Below are 6,159 nucleotides of genomic sequence, written 5' to 3' on the forward strand. Positions count from 1 at the left end.
GACAGTATAAGTCATTATAATACGGAATTATTTCCCCACTGGTTGCAACAAATGCCTCGTTTATAATGGGTTTTAATGTTTTTGTCTCATCGCTCCGGCCGGGACAAGGCATCACAATATGGTAAGGGAAGTAACATTTCCGTCACACGCTTGAGGTATTCGGCCACAACACACTGGATAGCTGGCCAATCAGAGCAGACCTCGCTTTTCAGACCGATGAGCTTTGTAAAAATCGACGCGTTTCAGAAAGGCGGGGCTTAGAGGAGAAACAATAATGTACAGTATGTGGAAAATAATGTGTTTTTTGAACCTTAAACCACACAAACACATTTCATTACACCAAATACACAAACTAATGTTCTTTTTAGCAACATCATATGACCCCTTTAAAACCGTAGTTTCCCAAAGGCAGTCACAGAAATGCGGTTTGAAACAGCCTTTTGTGCTACGTCACAAAATTCAATAACCAATCGCGTCAGGGGATCCTATCCTTACTAGCATATCATTAATTGTGCTGCAAAGCAGAGGGTCTAGTGAGAAGGCAGCTAGGTTAATCCGGTAACAGTTATATTTTTCTGTAGATGTTTCGCTAACTGTTAATATTTCCCCCTATTTTCATGATGTCATGTGGTGCTAGCGCTTATTTATTTGTATTTAGAACCGCTAACTTGAATAATAACCCGCGGCAACAGTCTAAAAGTAACCCGGAGTCAGACGCAACTCTCCCGCATTGACATCCGCATGTCACACGTGTATGATCGCGGGCGCGATTTGGAATCACAAACTTGGCTGCATTTGAGTCTTCAAAGCATTTTGAGGATACAACATCATCAAGTAAGTAAATTTAATGAATGTTACAGTATCCACTGTAGTTGTCCGCTGTAATTTTTTTTACTACTAGGGGGACTTTAATATTGTGACTGGATTATTTGAATCATTTCTTTCCATATTTGTTTTCTTCCTAAACCTTTGTTATTGTATTTTTATACAAACAAATATGCATTATGACAAAAAAAAAAAACAGTAATTTATTTTTAAGACTAACAGCATGCTTCATAACTAGATGATACTTTCTCCCAGCTTCTCTAGCTATGATTAAATTCAATGATAGAAATTAATGATGGCCTAAGAGGTTTTATTCAGGAAGGTATAGATTTAAAACATACTGGTCTTGTCCAAAATACTCTTGCTTCAGTGGATGGTTTTACTGGAGGAGCAGAAATTTACTTCATGTTAAGTGCAAATAGCATGCTGGGAAGCAAAATTTTAGGCCTTAGACAGCAGTACAACAGCAACTTCAGGAAGAAGAGATGACAAGCGGACAGTCAGGAATTTATTAAGTGCGGTAAGTCGGCACTGAAATCCAGGAGTACACCACAAAGACAGAGAACATCTCCACTGCTACTCACACTGTTAGAAGAAAAAAAATGGAACAGAACGTTTCAGACTGTCTCAGAGCTCCCATCTCCACAGCCCACTTCCTTTGTCCACTGCCCAGCTGGGTTCTTTGCCAGCGCAAAAGAGATTTTCCTTTCCCGTCTTCTGCGCTCCCTGCTTCTCCTTAGTTCTCTGTCTCTCTCGCTCACTTTTCAACCACAGCCTTCACAGGTGTCTCAAAGAGTGATGGGATGAGAAATGGAAGGAGAAGGAAGAGAGAGGGAAGGATGAAACATCTCCACACCAGTCGGTCTGTCAATTAGACAGAACACACACTGAACAGAAACAAGTGCTGAACAGAGAGAAACGGAGACAGAGAAAGAGAGAGACATGCATTCTGCCCAGACTACAACTCTCGAAAGAATCGAAGATTTCAAAATCTAAAAATATTGGAGATTTCATTGGGATATTACACTTTTATCAAAAGTGGAATGCTTGATTTTTATTCTGATTTATTGTTGCAATGAGAGGTGGGTAGTATAACAGACATTTTATAACATCATAGCATGATATATTAGTTTTTAATAGAAAGTCAACCCCCCCCCAAAAAAAAAATCACAAGATTAGATTTTAGATGCAATATCTATTTTGTGCTATATGAAATATGTATTTTCTCTTCATGCACACAAAATAAGCAGTTGCATGCAGTAAACATGTTTTAGGACAGATCATTCTGAATCCTTGCCTTACCATTAAGTATTAATCTTCTCTCATTTCAGTGGTGGATCCTGGCATATGGAACAGAGTAGGAATGTTCTCTAATGCAGGAAGACATAGTAATTTATGTTACATTCCACAGTCCACAAACAAACAAACAAAAAAATAAATAAAGACTCCCTAACTGACTAAATTATACATCAGGGTTGTGCATTCGTAATTTACTTGAAAATGCTTTTAAAAATCAAATTTAATTACCAGTTTTGAATTGATGTAGCAAACAGGAACTATAATTCAATTTCAAATTTGAATTTAAAGGAGCAGAATTAAAAAAATCTATTTAAATAAAACTAATTTGACAGCCTTGTTTGAAAGTTTAACGAACAAACAAATAAATGTTTCATAAAATTTCCTTGAATTGCAATTTGATTAATTCAACTTCCAGTGGTATGTGGCCAACTCATATTCTAATTTCTGAATTAGAAATCTATTCAGAATTTTGCCCAACTCTGCTATACACTGATATCTATTATGCTAATTTGTATGTTTTTAAAATTATGAATTTAATGATGTTTGAATGCACAACTTCCAACACATCTTTGTTTAACACAGGACTGAACCCTCTTAAATCAATAGTTCACCCCAAAATTTAAAATTCTGTCATCACTTACTCACCATCATGTGACCAGAACTTTGTGGATACCAAAGCAAAGTTTTGTTTTGAACTTGATTCACTCAAACCAGTAGATATTATTTGTATTCATGACAATTGAGTGATTAGCTTTCTAGCAAAAACAGATGCTTCTCATTATGAACACTTGAATTAAAAACAAAACACTCAACAGTAAAAAAAAAACAACAAAAAAAAACTTATTATAAATCTGATTGGATAAGACACGTTCTGAGGTGTTACACCTGTCAAGTCAAGTCACCTTTATTTATATAGCGCTTTTAACAATACAGATTGTGTCAAAGCAACTGAACAGCATTAATTAGGAAAATAGTGTGTCAATAATGCAAAATGACAATAGTAAACACTCATTTTTCAGTTAAAGGCAGTTCATCATTGACACACCTAGGTTCCTAACTGATGACGAAGAATTGCAGCACCTGTGACTGCTCAAGTTGCTTTAAAAAAAATGCTTGACATTTCTACCATCACACAATAAATACTGTCATAGCTCACGTCCCTTGTGGCAACTACACAATCCATTCAGGTCTGTTAACTCGCAGGAGCTTGTAAAAGGCAGTGAGGATTTTCCCCTCTGTAAAGATGAGGTCAGCCTCACTGTGAGCTCATTGATTCACTTTTATTTCCTCAACTAAGCAAGCAGCACCCAGCTTTTAAAAAGAGCCTGAGTGTCTCTGTGATTGAAAACGCTTGAAATAATTGAGCTGTTGTTTGGTTTGACGTTGCTGAGTGACTCCATGGTTCGGTATTGAGAGACAATAGGTAATTGATATTGACTTCTTGCCTGTCCTTTGTCATCAAGCTTCCACAACGGGAACTGTCCCAGCTTCTGTGGCAAAAGACCGTGACTATTATCTCCTGCAAGCTTCCCAGTAAGGTGCGACACACACCGCTCTTGCTTTACAGCAACCGCACAATTAGCAGACAGAACGAGCATGTTTGCTGACAATAGATGCGACAACCAAACTATTGATTCATTCAATGACAGTATTGTGAGTTACACAGGATTTAGACATATTATAAAAGAAAATCCAGGAGATTTTAATACATATTTCTGGATCACATCCCATTCGTCCCAGCTTACAGGAAACATTGACACTTCACTGATTAAAGCAATTCCAGAACGACAGCAGAAGGGTGTTTAGACCAATAGAACGTTATTTATTGAACAGCACGAGACTCATTGCACATCTTACCCACAGCAGAGAGCCTGTGAAAATGACTGAAGCCAAACTGAAAGTTATTTTTTGAGGCATTGTAATAGAGCATATAAGTCAGCAGAGACGAGCACCAGCCGTGTGTTGAAAGCAAGGGGATTTTCATAATGTGACGGAGTATTAAGCAGCTACGGTATGGATTGGATCTGTAATCCACACTCATGCCAAAACACACCCGCTGTCTCTGTCACTACAGCACACTGAGCTGCGCCGTTACCTGCCCTGCCAGGAGAGGAAGAGACAGAGAGAGAAAATTATTTGAAAGGGATAGAACAGAAGATAGTGAAGGAATGAAATGAATTATGTTATGGAAAAAAAGGAAAGCAATGTCATAAGTACTGAGAAAATAAAGAGAACAGTAAAACTCCAAATGTGTAGAATAATAACTCTCATTGAAGAAAACCAATCTCACGGGAACAAAACAGCTGTGCTTTGTGCATTTCTGTATCGCTATTGTGCCTAGTAATTGTTCTTTTTGTATTTAATTGATCTAGACGCAAGGTCCTTAAATTTTCCCTCAGGTCTGCCTTTCAATAGCATACAAAGTAAGTATTTGAATTATAAAGTAATTTATGCTTAGATTGAATAGAGTTAGCCAACTTGGTTGCACAATCTATTCTAAGATGTGATATATAAAATATGTATTTAAGACAACAGATTATTGATATCAACGCAAAAATACAACTCGATAATGGTTTGAAATGCATAAACACAATCATGTTAGCAGAGTTCCTTGGGACATTTACCCCCGGTTCCACAGACAAGGCTGAAGCCTAGTCCCAGACTAAAGTGTAAGTCTGAGCTGTTTTAACTGAAAGAAACTTGCTCTGACTGATCTTAAAATATATCAGTGCCTTTGTTTTGTCTCGAGATGCACACCAGTAAAGTTTTTTCTATGGCATGTTCATAAAAATTACTTAAATTTCCTAATTGAACAATGGCCTAATCCTGGTTTAGTCTAAGCCCCGTCTGTGAAACCGGGCCTTAGAGTTTAAAGTTACCCCAGCTTATTAAATGCTCTGGAAGTATTGTTGATTGTTAGTTCAGGGTATAATACATTAACGTTAATACATTTTATAAATTAATATAGTTATTAGTTAATAGAGTTAAAGGTGCAATATGTAAGATTTTTTTATTAAAATATCCAAAAACCACTAGAACAGTGTTATATATTTTGCTGACTTGTGCACTTACATTATCCCAAATGTTTCGAAGAATGTTAAAAGGTGACCTATTATGCCCCTTTTTACAAGATGTAAAATAAGTCTCTGATGTCCCCAGAGTGTGTATGTTAAGTTTTAGCTCAAAATACCCAACAGATATTTTTTTATAGCTTGTTGAAATTGCCATTTTTAGGGTATGAGCCAAAACGCGCTGTTTTTTGTGTTTGTCCCTTTAAATGAAAACGAGCTGGTGCTCCCGCCTCCCCTTTCAGAAGAGGGTGGAGTTTTAGAGCACCGGCATCATGCCAGCAATATCAAAACACTCTCTCACGCACTGAAAATGTCAGAAACTGCTAGTAGCGGTGTTCAGCAATATATGTTCGAACCGGAGAAACTGCTAGTAGCGGTGTTCAGCCATATATGTTCGAACCGGTGTCGTTCCAAATTCTGCACCCTGCCAGATTATTTATGAATTACACAGACGGAGAGCACGGCGCTATAAAAATAACAACATAGCTGGTCTCATGGTGCCATCGCGTGCTAACACAAACTTTATAAGTCCCGAATAGGATTATGAGCTAGACAAATTCAAACGGTCAATTTCACATTGCTTTCATATGCAATTTTTAACTACCACATTCCTATTCACGATCATTCTGGTAGCACGTGAAGGCAGCATCAGTGAAAACAGACATTAGCCTTACAGATGGCCAAGAAGCTCTTTCAGAAAGGCAATTTGGAAAACAAATGCGTGATGCTTACTTCTTCTAGATGGCGTAATGTTAGCTGGATCACGAACAGTTGGCACTTCTCCATCCTTCAGGAGCAACTTTTGTGCAAAACCTGCTTTATACTGACCCTCATTCACAAAGCAGTCTGGTGTAAAATGATTCGCGCAGACATAAATGAATTTCTGTAGAGTTGAGGGAGCATTTTCTTCAAAAACAAAATTAATCCACCTCGTCTTCAGTGGCTCAGATTTCCCCAGGTAGCC

This window comes from Sinocyclocheilus anshuiensis, unplaced genomic scaffold, assembly GCF_001515605.1.
Source record: "Sinocyclocheilus anshuiensis isolate Anshui unplaced genomic scaffold, SAMN03320099.WGS_v1.1 scaffold581, whole genome shotgun sequence".
Classification (NCBI taxonomy): Eukaryota; Metazoa; Chordata; class Actinopteri; order Cypriniformes; family Cyprinidae; genus Sinocyclocheilus; species Sinocyclocheilus anshuiensis.